The sequence below is a fragment of the Macaca nemestrina genome, chromosome 6 (assembly GCF_043159975.1).
Source record: "Macaca nemestrina isolate mMacNem1 chromosome 6, mMacNem.hap1, whole genome shotgun sequence".
Classification (NCBI taxonomy): domain Eukaryota; kingdom Metazoa; phylum Chordata; class Mammalia; order Primates; family Cercopithecidae; genus Macaca; species Macaca nemestrina.
Window position 1 is genome coordinate 73213717 of NC_092130.1, and position 13939 is coordinate 73227655.

Consider the following 13939-nt stretch of genomic DNA (forward strand, 5'->3'; position numbering starts at 1 on the left):
CTTGATCATGCTGAAGATTTTGTGAATGAGGACATAGCGGTTGTTCCTGGGACGTCAGGAGAATTTGGAGAGACGTTTATTTGTATGCTTCCACTATTAATGCTGGTCAGTGTGGTTTAGTTGTAGGAACAAAGAGGATATGCGAACACATGGACCCCAAATTAGGAAAGATGAACTGGTAGAAGTAGTGTTGGACCTTGGGGATGGATGGGTGAGGAGGAGGGACTGCAGATGACCCCATAGTTATATTGCTGGGTGCTCAGATGGCTAGCAGTGCCCCTGACCAGAGTAGACAAGTTGAAATGGGGTGAGGGTTTGAGGGAGAGGACACTGGGCTCAGTGTTGTCATAATTAGTTTTAGATCTTGGCAGATCACCAAGGAGAGTTATTTTGTAGACAGCACGAAATATGTCATTAGAAAAAGGATGAGGGGTCAAGACCTGAGATATTGATCTGAGAGCATCTGTGGTCAGGAAGGAGTAGTTATGTTGCTTTGCAGTAAGCAGGGCAGTGTGACAATATAGAATTTATTAGACCAGGTCAGCTGGGTTCCTGGATTTTCATTAACAGTGCTTAGCTGCATCAGCATGGGGCAGAAGAAGTACAGACAATGATGCTTGCAAGGGAAAGGGGAAGCCAAAGGAAGAGGGAGTTACAGAGAACGAGAAACACACACAAGCCTACTGTCCACTACCAGGGTCAGGTTTAGAAAACCACTAACTAATCCAGGGCAATTGTTTAATGGGAAAATCAGGTTCACATGGACATTTAGGAAAGCCTCGATCATTTAAAGGAAGAATGGCAGTTATCAAAATAGGACAGCACGCGGGCTGAAAAGTACATGCAGATGGAAAGAATGGGCTGATAATCAGACTTTGAGCCCTGCTAACATGCTAATTGTATATGATGGGTTGATGGGTAAGTGTGTGTGTGTGTGTGTGTGTGTGTGTGTGTGAGCGAGAGAGAGAGAGAGAGAGAGAGAGAGAGAGAGAGAGAGAGAAGACATTCATGGTAAGCACCTCTTCCTTCTTAGTTCCTTTTTGCTATGACCTTTGTGAGCTTGGTGATCTTGGTCAAGTCCCTTAATCTTTCTGTATTGAAGCATCCTTAGCTTTAAATTAGAGGGAAAAAATGGTGTCTTATTAGGTATCTGTGTGCTTTCAGTGAGCCAGTGTGTGAGAAAGTGACCAGCAGAGTGTCTGACACATTTTGTTTCTCTGAGTTCCAGCAGGTCACCAAGGGGGTGAAGATCTTTGCCTCTGTTTTCTGCTCCCACTGACCACTGCTTTTGGAACCTTTATACTACTTTACAAGGCCTTCTCACTTAGAAGGAAATCAGATGCCATCTGCTTGACAACCTCATAGATCTATTTCCATAAAAGAGATTATTGCTACAATTTTTGAATTCATGAAGATTTCATCGATGCAGCAATGAGCACCAGTGTCCTTGATAACTCTTTCATCTCTAGGTTACACAGAATAAGACTGCACCTGTAAACTCATTGTAATTTGCAGAGCTGTACATACCTTTGAAAAATGATTTGTAATTCTCATGGCTAGCTCTCAAAGTATTTTTTAAATGACTCTGAGCTGAGCAAGGACAAGCCAACCATGTAAGGTTTTAAAAGGTACCTGACAGACGCAGATATCACACATCTGTTTTGATAGTCACTAGAACACTAGGAAGAGGTCTCATTCCACTGATCACAAATGTATTTCACAGGACTTATACTTGAATTTTTTTCATGTCTCTCATATAGTCTATGGAAATATATTGCTTTTGAAATTTTGATTTCCTTGATTTAGAAAAAAATAATAAGTAAAAAGAGACCCTAGATCTCTTTAAAAAAGACTAGCATGGATTCCAAAAGCACTTATAAGCATAATAACAATCCAAACAGAGATAATGTTATAAGGATTGCTACAAATGGATGCTTGCTTATTTCTGACTACAGCCAAAAGATGCCAACTAATAATCCCCAAATGGCCCTGCCAGAACAAGTTTATTTTTATTCTGGGAACGTTTAGAGTTTCTACATCAGGCTGCGGCAAAACACGCTTTATTTTTTTGAACTTGAGATCAGGGCAAAATCATATGCAAATGACAAAACCCACACCCTTGAATGATCAGAATACATGTAGCATTTAGGTAGGAGCTTCTGGAGTTCTTTAAGAGGCTGAGAAATTGGGTGCTTGGGACTTACCGTGTGTCAGGGACAGCGGTTATACCTGACGTAGGGGAGGAGGGTCAGGGTAGAGCGTGGAGGTGAAAAGAAAGTCTGAAACTTCACCTACCTACAAATCATTACCCTTGAACTGGCTGAAGGCAAAACTGTGTTGTTTACCTGCTTCTCTTTTAGAGAAACCCCAGGCTGCAGATTTTTAGCTCTACCTTGTCTTTGAGCTGGTCCTCATCAGCATTTCTCTCTGAGTGTTCTCTTAAGTAAAAATGTTCTAAGGATGACAAAGATTAGCAATCATTAATTGTCACTTTTAAAACAAATTCAAGTTTTGACCTTGAATATTGTATGCATTCTCAGCAATAAAATCTAACAGTCTGACCTGAAAAGCATGGGCTCACTGTGGTGTCTCACTCTCTAAGTGATAACTTCAAATTCACTGATAATTAACAGTAACAGCCATCGCAACAAAATCATCTAAAACACCCACATGAAAACTTCTTTAGTATTAGTTTATAGGTCTACTAATAAAAAGTCATTTTTGTTTCTGAAGATTCCTTTGACTAGCTCTATTCTTCTATTGTCTTCTTTTGAAATCTGTTTTCTTGTTGCTAGCTAAGTAACATTATTTAAACCATCTGATATAAGCATGATTTGCTCTAAGGGTGTTAACCTAATATTAAAAAATTTAAATTTAGTTGTAATATCTCAGTGGCATTATGCTTTGTTAACATTGCATTTCTGGAAAAACTCACTCATCTGTAACAGTTTAAACATGAACCCTTTACCCATACACTATATTAGCTGAGTAAAAAATGAATTTTTAGTGTTTTTCTTTTCAATACATCTTGTGAAATCATAAGAGAATTTTGCAATTTATACAGGGAAATTTGGCTGCCATTTGCTTGGACTGTGACATATGACTATAATTTGTAACTTTCCTTCCAACACTTGGTTATTTGTTATCTGAATATCTGAGTTTCAGAAGTATGAATTTGTGTATGAACAATGGAAAAAAAGGTATGCTGTAATTCTCAGGGGCATGGTGTGCTACTGTCCTTAGAAATATGAGTTGGGAAACACATTTAAGTATAGAATTTATATTCTGCTTCTATCAGTGATTTACATGACTCTGTGACTTGCATCTTCATTTTATTTATTTATTTATTTATTTTTTTTAGACAGTGTCTCACTCTGTCACCCAGGCTGGAGTGCAGTGGTGCACCATCTCGGCTCACTGCAACTTCCACTTCCCGGGTTCAAGTGATTCTCCTGTCTCAGCCTCCCAAGTAGCTGGGATTACAGGTGCCTGCCACCATGCCTGGCTAATTTTTTTATTTCTTGTAGAGACAGGGTTTCACCATGTTGGCCAGGCTGGTCTTGAGCTCCTGATCTCAAGTAATCTGCCTACCTTGGCCTCCCAAGGTGTTGGGATTACAGGCATGAGCCTTTAGTTTTGCATCTTTTTATTTGTATCTTTTTCATTCTGTTTTATCTTTGGGGTTATGCATGTCTTTGGCCTTTTCCAATTGTCTTTGATATTTTATCAAGATCACAATTTATTCTCTGGGTGCATTTTGAAGAAAAATTTATGAAGAGCATATAGGTCTTGCAGAGTAAGGCATTTATTTCTTTAACAAATATTTGTGATGCAACTAAGCAATTACTATGTGTCAGTCACTGTGTTGGGCACCAGGAACACAGATTTAAATAAGGCAGATGTGGTTCATGTCTCAGGGAGCAAATAGTTTAGTGGGGGATATAGAGGAGCAAACAGGCAATTCCAAACACCACAAGGTAAGAGATAGGATGGAAGAGTTGAGACACATAGAAGAAGTACCTGCCGCAGAATTTTTGGGTCAGGGATGGCTTCCTGGATGAAGTGACCCTAATGTGAGACTTGAAGGAGGCATAGGAAATAGCCAGACAAAAGGCATTTAGGGTTTGGACAGGGACTAATGAACAGAAGGATAGTGTTTTAGTCTGAGGGAATGGCTTTGTTATATAAAAAACCAGAGATAACTGAGAGGAATTAATAGTAATTCACTTTGGCAATGGAGATGGAGCAATAGAGACAAAGTTAAGAGGTATTTGAGAAATGATATTCAGTAGCAACAGCAATTATTGATTGGATATGAACCTTGGAGAGGTAAAAGTAAAGGGTGACTCCCAAATTTATTATTTTAGCAATTGGATGGTTGAGGAAGGGTCAGTTAACTGGGAAAAAGGCAGGTAAAGTAGTTTGGACACATTGATATAGTTAAGCTTTGGGTCCCAAAACAAATCTCATCTTGAATTGTAATCCCTAGGTTTTGAGGGGAAGAACTGGTGGGAGGTGATTGGATCATGGGGGCCATTTCTCCCATGCTGTTCTTGTGATAGTGAGGGAATTCTTATGAAATCTGTTGGCTTTATAAGTGGTACATTCCCCTGGGCTTTTCACTCTCTCTCACCTGCCAACATGTAAGATGTGCCTGCTTCCCTTTCCACTATAATTGTAAGTTTCCTGAGACTTTCTGAGCCATGCAGAACTATAAGCCAATTAAACCTCTTTCCTTTACAAACTACCCAGTCTCAGGTAGGATCTTTATAGCAGTGTGAAAATGGGCTCATGCAGTAAATTGGTACCAATAGAGTGGGGTACTGCTATAAAGATACTAAAACATGTGGAAGTGACTTTGGAACTGAGTAACAGGCAGAGGTTGGAAGAGTTTGGAGGGCTCAGAAGAAGACAGGAAGATGGAGAAAGTTTGGAGCTTCCTAGAGACTTGTTAATGGTTTCCACCAAAGCCGATAGTGATGTGAGTGATGAAGTCCAGGCTGAGGTGGTCTCAGATAGAGATGAGGAACTTGTTGGGAACTGGGGTAAAGGTGACTCCTGCTATGCTTTAGCAAAGAGACTGGTGGCATTTTTGCCCCTGTGCTAGAGATCTGTGGAACTTTGAACTTGAGAGAGATGATTTAGGGTATCTGGCCGAAGAAATTTCTAAGCAGCAAAGCATTCAAGACATGATCTGGATTATTCTGAAAGCATTCAGTATTATGCATTCACAAAGAGATGGTTTGAAATTGGAACTTATGTTTAAAACAGAAACACAGCATACAAGTTTGGAAAATTTGTAGCCTGATGATGTGATAGAAAAGAAAAACCCATTTTCTGGGGAAAACTTCAAGTCTGCTGTGTCTGCAGACATTTGCATAAGTAATGAGGAACTGCATTATTAATGACCAAGACAATGGGGACAATGTCTCCAAGGCATGTCAGAGATCTTGGCAGCAGGCCCTCCTGTCACAGGCCCAGAGGCCTTGGAGGAAAAACGGTTTTGTGGGCTGGGCCTAGGGTCCCCCAACACCTGTCCAGCCTCAGGACATGGCACCCTGTGTCCCAGCTGCTTCAGCTCCAGTCATGGCTAGGCTAAAGTACAGCTTGGGCTATTGCTTTGGAGGGTGCAAGCCCCAAGCCTTGTCAGCTTCCACATGGTGTTAGGTCTTGGGGTACACAGAAGTCAAAAACAGGTTTGGAAACTTCGGGCTGGATTTCAGAGAATGTATGGAAATGCCTGGATGTCTAGGCAGAAGTCAGCTGGATAACCTTTGCTAGGGCAGTGCAAAAGGGGAATGTGGGGTTGGAGCCCAACCCCTGCCACAGAGTCTCCACTGGGGCACTGCCTAGTGGAGCTATGAGAAGAGGACCACCATCTTCCAGACTCCAGAATGGTAAATCCACCAACAGCTTATACTATGCACCTGGAAAAGCTACAGATACTCAATGCTAGTCCATGTAAGCAGCCAGAAGGAGGACTATACCCTATAAAGCCACAGAAGAAAAGCTGCCCAAGACCATGAGAGCCCTCCCCTTGCATCAGTGTGACTTGAATGTGAGACATGGAGTTAAAGGAGATCATTTTGGAACTTTAAGATTGAATGACTGCCCTGTTGGATTTTGGACTTACATGGGGCCTGTAGCCCCTTTGTTTTGGGCAATTTCTCCCATTTCGAATGGGAGCATTTATCCAATTCCTGTACCTCCATTGTATCTTGGAAGCAACTAACTTGTTTTTGATTTTACAGGCTCCTAGGCAGAAGGGACTTGCCTCGTCTCAGATGAGACTTTGAACTTGGACTTTCGGGTTAATACTGAAATGAGTTAAGATTTTGGGGGACTGTTGGGAAGGCATGTTTAGTTTTGAAATGTTAAAACATGAGATTTGGGAGGGACCGGGCAAAATGACATGGTTAGGCTTTGTGTCCCCACCCAAATCTCATCTTGAATTGTAATCCCTAGGTGTTGAGGAAGAGACCTGGTGGGAGGTGATTGAATCATGGGGGCCATTTCTCCCATGTTGTTCTCGTGATAGTGAGAGAGTTCTCATGAGATCTGATGGTTTTATAAATGGCAGTTTCACTCTCTCTTACCTGCCACCATGTAAGATGTGCCCCTTCCCCTTCCATCATGATTGTAAGTTTCCTGAGGTCTCTCCACTCATGTGGAACTGTGAGTCAATTAAACCTCTTTCCTTTATAAATTACCCAGTTTTGAGTAGTATCTCTAGAGCAGTGTGAAAACAGACTAATACAGACATGATGAATTTTAGTGACATCGAAGACATATAAAATGACTATCAGATATTTAGGTGGAAGTGGGTAATATAGACACGGAGCTCAGGAGAGAAAGAGCTGGACTGAGTTTATGCTTTGAGATTCCTTAACATATGGTATATTTTTTTGAGACAGTGCAGTGGTACAATTTAGGCTTATCACAACCTCTGCCTCCTGGGTTCAAGTAATTCTTGTGCCTTGGCCTCCCGAGTAGCTGGGACTACAGGCATGCCACCACGCCCAGCTAATTTTTATAGTTTTAGTAGAGATAGAGTTTTAGTAGAGATGTTGACCAGGCTAGTCCCGAACTCCTGAACACAGGTGATCTGCCTGCGTTGGCCTCCCAAAGTGCTGGGATTACAGGCGTGAGCCACTGCAACTGGCCAACATGTAGTATTTGAAGTCATGAGAATAAACTTGATGAAGAGGTTGGGAGTCTATATAATTCATTGGAACTTATGCCTAGGTAATAATGTATAAAAATGTTTGGTTGAGATGTCCTGAAAACAATTGAGATCCATGTATATGAAGGATTAGAGTAAACTGAATTAGAGTAAATTGTAATTCAAGGTCAGGAAAGAACCACATATGTCTCCAGCTTACAGGCTCACATGAACAAAAATGTTATAGCAATATAGTCATAGCTTTGTTTTGTGTTTCAGATAGAAACTACCCTCAGAGATAGAGACACTGACATGATTTGAACTGATGTCTCCTCAGACTATTGGGCAGGTCCATCACATCGCCTGCCATGCCAGTAGCTTCTATCTTAGGGAAAGTGCCTACCCATATGTGGGCTGTGGGAGCTGCCCTGGGTGGTCACGAGTCCCTTTTTTCCAGACCTATCTCAATGGGGTGGTCCTATCCCTAACCAATCTCTAGGCTGGCCAGTGTCCTTATGAGATGGTTTGGCATGAAAAACTGCCCAAACAGGCAAAATGTGATTAGCTGGGTCAGATGTTCTCACTCAGGAATTTGAACTAGGGCAACTGGGGAGAGAGTCAATTAGTTGGTTTTGGGAAAGAGTATAAGCTGAAAAGAACCACAAGGGGAGGCCTTGTGGCAGCAAGAAAGATGAATAAAGTGGATAAGTAAACAGACTTTATGAGTAAGCAGAAACTGAAACAGAAATGGCATGGCAGCGAGTAGAGGGTAAGGTGGCTACTGGAACTAGTGGGAGGAATAGATGCAATCAGAGAGGAGCTCATTCACCATAAAGGTAAGAGATCAACAGAGTCCTGCTAATAACATGCCCATAAGGTTAGTGGTCACTGGAGCCATGGTGGATTTTTCTTATCCCCAAATATACGAGTCTCTGAGGGGTAAAAGATGTCCCATGGCACTCCTGTTTCTTTTATGTTCTTGAATATCCTTATAATAAACTCTAATTAATCAAGGGAACTAGAGTGAGTCTTTATTTATTGGGAACAGATTGCTTTATTAACAGAATCCTTCTATCCCCAAATTTCTCCCAGGCTTGCTTGACACATTGCAAGATGAAATATATCATTAGAAATGCATTCTTTTGGGCTGAGAAATTGGGGGCTCAAGATTTTTTCAATAAAATGTAAATAATGCTGAGTGGTGTAATATAGAAAGCCATTTTCCAACATAAAGAGCAGCTATTGAACCTCTTTATGTATTGAACATTTTTCATGTTTGTGTGTGTGCAGGTGTGTGTGTGTGTGTGTGCTAGGATGGGGTAGAGATGATGGGGGAAGTTTACAATTCAGTTTGGGGAATATTGGGGACTAGGAAGAATTTTTTATTTTTATTTTTATTTTTTAAGAGATAGGGTCTTGCTCTGTTTTCCAGGTCTGAGTGCGGTGGTATCATCACAGTTCACTGCAGCTTCGAACTCCTGTGCTCAAGCAATCCTCTTGCCACAGTCTCCCAAGTAGCTGGGACTACAGGCATGTGCCATTGTACCTAGATAATTTTTAAACTTTTTTTTTTTTCTGTAGAGAGAGGGTCTCACTATGTTGCCCAGGCTGACTTCAAACTCCTTGCCTGAAGCAATCCTCCCATCTGGGTTTCCAAAAGTGCTGAGATCACAGACATGAGCCACTATGCCTGGCCAAGACTAACAAGGGCTTTAAAGATAATCTAGATGAGGGATTGCAAACTCAAATGTCTACAAGGATCAGAAAAGGTGAGTGCTGAATGAAGTGGGCTGGGCAGGTGCAGTGGTGAGCTGCAGACTGCATGGACCATCTAGAGAACTATTCACAAAATGGTTGCTAGGTGGGAAGGCCTGCCCAGTGCTTACACATCTAATTTTTCAAGAGGGACTCAATTTTTATGTGAACTATTCTAAATTTTAAATATTGGTGTGTAATCAAATTCAAGCAAAGCAAAACACAACCAAACTCTTTGGGGCCAAACAACAGCAACAACAAATCTGCAGCCTGTGTTTGGACCATAGGTCAGCCGTTTATGATCTCTGCTCTTGATTGTAGATTTCAAAATGTTTAAAGATTCAGAAACATCCTGCAAAAGAAATTTGATACCTAAATATAACACATGTAAGGACAGAAGCGAAGTATTGTGGTTGAAATTGGGGTGCATAAACAGAGCCTTGCCACTCTCATCCTCAACTTCCACACCAAACAGGCCCAAAGGGAGCTTGACGAATCTTGAAGACCACTGAGGGAGTTTAACCCCTTAGTTTTAAAGATGAGGGACATGAAGGACCCAAGAGCCAATGGCCCAAGATAAGGTTATTTGCAGAATAATGCAGATGGTGTCTGTTTGTAGATGATAGTGTGCGAGTTGGTACGTAGAAGGTGGTTAAGTGTGCTGGTTCTAAGCCACACTGCTTGGATTTGCACATACTTCTGTAGGGCAAATTAGAGAAGGTGGTGTTCAGCCTCCCTGCCTAAATTTCCCTACTTGTCAGATTGTAATGATATGTAGTACTGCTTACCTCATTAGGTTGTTGAGAAGATGGAATAACATGTACAGCAGTCCCTGGCACAGAGTAAGTGTTCAATAAATGCTAGCTCTTTAAAAATTACAGGGCATCTTTGCTAGTCATTAACATTATAGCAAGATTTATTTCATGTGACAACTAGCTCTCACCTATGAAATAATCTTGGGAGAAGGGAATTTTTGATGGGAGTAACTTGTATCTAAAGTACAGAGGTTATAGGAAAGGTAGGAGTCTAGAGTTTTCTCTTTGCTCTTTGCAACTCATTAGACTTGAAGATTTTACTCATTATGGGCAGTCTTTACTCATTATGGGCAGTCCTCCAATCTTCACTTATGCACACAACCCATCTTTTTGGCCTAGAGGGACAAGAAGATACCCAAAATCAGGTTTGAGAAGCTGATCAAGGAGTCAAAATATTTAGGGATTAATTTTTCATAATAGGATTAGTGTTTAGATATAACCTAATTCGAGGCCAGGCACGGTGGCTCAAGCCTGTAATCCCAGCACTCTGGGAGGCTGAGGCAGATGGATCACAAGGTCAGGAGTTTGAGACCAGACTGGCCAACATGGTGAAACCCTGTATCTACTAAAAATACAAAAAATTAACTGGGCATGGTGGCGGGTGCTGTAGTCCCAGCTACTCTGGAGGCTGAGGCAGGAGAATCGCTAGTAACCAGAAGGTGGAGGTTGCAGTGAGTCAAGATCACACCACTGCACTCTGGCCTGGGTGACAGAGCAAGACTCTGTCTAAAAAAAAAAAAAAAAAGATATAACCTAATTTGTGGACCCATCCCTCTCCTCTACCCACAATGGTACCCATGATACCTGTTATCAAGCACCCGAATAAGGAAGCTGTAACAGTTGGGGTTAGAAGCCTAGCTCTGTAGAAGCTGTTTTTCTCCTCCTTGGGATCATATCCAGTGTAGAATTCAATAGATCATTCCTAAGCACCTACCATGTGCCCAAACTTAGGGTGCCTCAACCATTTCCTGGCCAGCATGGCTTCATTAGCCCTTTGTTGGTCTGTATGGTGACTCCAGGGCTCTGCCCTGTGCCAGCCCCCTTGGTCGCACATGCTCCTTTACAAGGCAGGAGCTCTAGGGCCATCTGGTCAAAGGAGAGATTGGAGCCTCTTGGCAGAAGGAAAGTTAACAAACAACCATAAAAGGATTTTCTAAATATGTCCACAATCCAATATAACCCTCAGTAATTTGATTTGTAGGAAATGGAGAGCAGAACATTACACACAGAGTGCTTATCTATAATTCATAATAATTACTGTAACGGGGAATCTATCATATAGATGTAGAAACATAAATTACACCCCCAGCTTGAAGAATGCACTCTGGGCTGAAATAACCCCTCACGTCCTCCTAATCCACCGACCCCTTTAGCACGTGCCACTTTGTTGCCCAGTAGACTGAAGGGTTTTTCAGGCCACCTGTTGAAAGCTCAAAAGTGAGGAGTTTCTCCTTTTGATGAGAAAGAACACTGATCTGTTTTGCAGGAGGAGATCAAGCACTCTCTTCGCCTAGTTTTCTCTAGTATTTTGGGCTTTGGATAATCACAACATAACATTTGAGAATGTGTTGATTTATTTCTTTGTGATGTTTGTCATCTAGTGTTATGACAGGAACATTTGCACTTCAACGGAAACGATAGGGCTGTTTTTGCTGCTTGTGCCACTGAAGGTTCAAATTCAGTTGGGCTGAAGCCTGATGTGCAATGAGGGGATGTGATCTGTTGAAAAAGGGCTAGAGAGATAAATGTGTGAAAAGGTATAAACACACACACACACACACACACACACACACACACACACACGTATATGTCCCCCAACTTGGAGGGTAAGGATAAAGGGTAATAGGTGCTACATATTTCACAAGAAAATGATTGTAAGCTCTTTATTCTTTTCTTTTAAGCATTATTTTCATAACTGACATCTCTCTTACCCCGCTTCCCTTTCTGACCCTTGAATTCCATCCCAAGAGAAAGCTCTTTGTAGCTGTATCTTCAAACACCGATCCCAGTCTCTTTTAGTTGGTCTTTTTACAGGTTATAATTGTCCAACATCATTTACTTTTGGTCTGTCTGGGAGACATTCAGAATTGGTCCACCACTTTATTTTTAGTGGCAGAGCGTGTCTATTCTTCAGCTGTTGGGAATACTGGACCTGGCTGCGAATCTTGTTTGCTTTAAGTTGCAATGCTTTCAGCCCCATGTGTTTTAGTTTTTGGAAGCAGCTGTATTGGTAAAGCTTCTGGCTGAATTACCGGACAAAGCCTGCATTATAAAAATCCTCAACTTGTTTGCTCTTCACTTCAAAAAGACTGTGGGCTGCCAGCTTGTCCTACTCATGTTTCCCACATGCCTGCTTAAGTTTTCACCAGCAGGCATGAGTCTTTTGGTTTCTGTTTTTTTTTTCTTTTTTTTTTTAAATTGGTTGGCCTATAGCTATTTGGTTTGATACTGATCTGTCAGACACAAACCATAAAGGGGCTGGCACAAGACAGCTGGCAGCTCATGGCCCTCCTATTAGCAAGGATAGGATTTGAATGGAGGATTTTATTTTTTCCCCTGGTCAGCATCTTCAAAGTAGAACTGAGACTGGCATAGAATACTTCTGTTGGGTTTTGAAAGGTGGATTGCTCAGTCCCTGAACTCAGAATGTGTGTGTATGTGTTGGCATCAGGGACTCCAGGGCAGTAAAGCCGGCTCGAGTAGGAAACACAAACATGCTGTGGTTCATAAACAGAGTCATATACGCCTCACCATCAGGAGGAGGAGGAAGTTTCAGTTGGTTGGTGGCCCATAAAAACACTGGAATTCCATACATTCTATGCACTTGTTCAACCGCTTAAATTGCCACCATATCCCTGCTTTTCATTGCCCCTAAATTACTCATTCTGCTCCTCTACCTTTCAAAGTACTTACTGAGCCTTCAATACTACTTTAAAATTTTTATTATAATTGTAACTCAACTTCTTTCATTTTTCCTTATGGTTTGTTCTCTGTGTTGAAGAACCTCTGGATAATTGAAGAGATGAGTGGATGGCAGTTGCATTAATCTGCAGTTGGTTACCGGTATTTACACTGGGTGTCATGGACTCCATCCTCCAGTGTTCAAGATAAATGATGGCTGACAAGAGAATTTGCTTCCTTTAGACTTGTATGGGGCCTTCTTTGCTCTGACAAGAGATGTCAGAGAAGACTTGAATAGCAGAACTCCAGATTTAGCTTTCTGAAACTTCTCAACTTGGGCTTGAATTAAAATCAGAAAAATAAAACACACCTTTTTTGAGCATTGCCAAAACTAGAGGTGCAAACTGTCAGCCTTTGGCCCTGATCTGGTCCACAAAGTGGGTTTTGTTCATCTTGAACACATATCTCACCACGTGGCCAGCTTTGTCTTTCAGATGACTTAAATGCTATCACTTAAAAACTAACATGTTGGGAGAATCACATGAAAATCTTGGTTTCCAGCTCTTAGAGAGTTTGTAAGGCCTGGCAATTCAGGACTTAAATTCTTGTGTGCAAACTCGTGCATGGGGCTTACTAACTACTGGCCCTTTTAGATAGGGCAAGTTCACCACAGGCTCCAAAGCACTGAGGTCAGTGTCAATTGCCACTCATCGTATTTGCAATTTTGCTCTCTTAGCAAACAGCAGCGTTAGGAACCTTTAACATTGTGCCCATGTCATCTTGCTTCCTTTACCTGTTGTAGTTACCTGTTTGATGCCTTAGGATGTTCGCATTTGTGTTGCCAGCCTTCAACTCTATGTAAGGCACAGGAATGTCAGTCAGAAAGCCAGAGTGTCCCCTCATCAAGGAACTCAGGCAATAGAGCCCGTTAGATTTATTTTGTGTGGTTTGTTTTTGTAAAATTCTGGTGTTCGAATACTTGTGGTGTCAGGAGTAATGACTATGGTAGATGCAGAAGAGAAACTTTGTTATTCCTGTTAGACATAAGTGATTCCAGTGGCAGTAATGCACTAAGGTTGGGGGAGAGTCTGAGCGGTCACAGGGCTGTGGAAAGCTTAAGTATAATGAACTGTGAATTCTTTGAAGAAGAAAACAAGCTCTTCACATCCTTTCCTATGTTGGAAATTACAAAAGAAAACGCAGGCTTGAACCCTACCGCCTTTTGAGACTGCATCAAAGAAGGAAATGTGAGAGCTGTTATGTATTGTCTTGGAGCTTACTGGAGGACAGACTTCCCAGCTGAGTT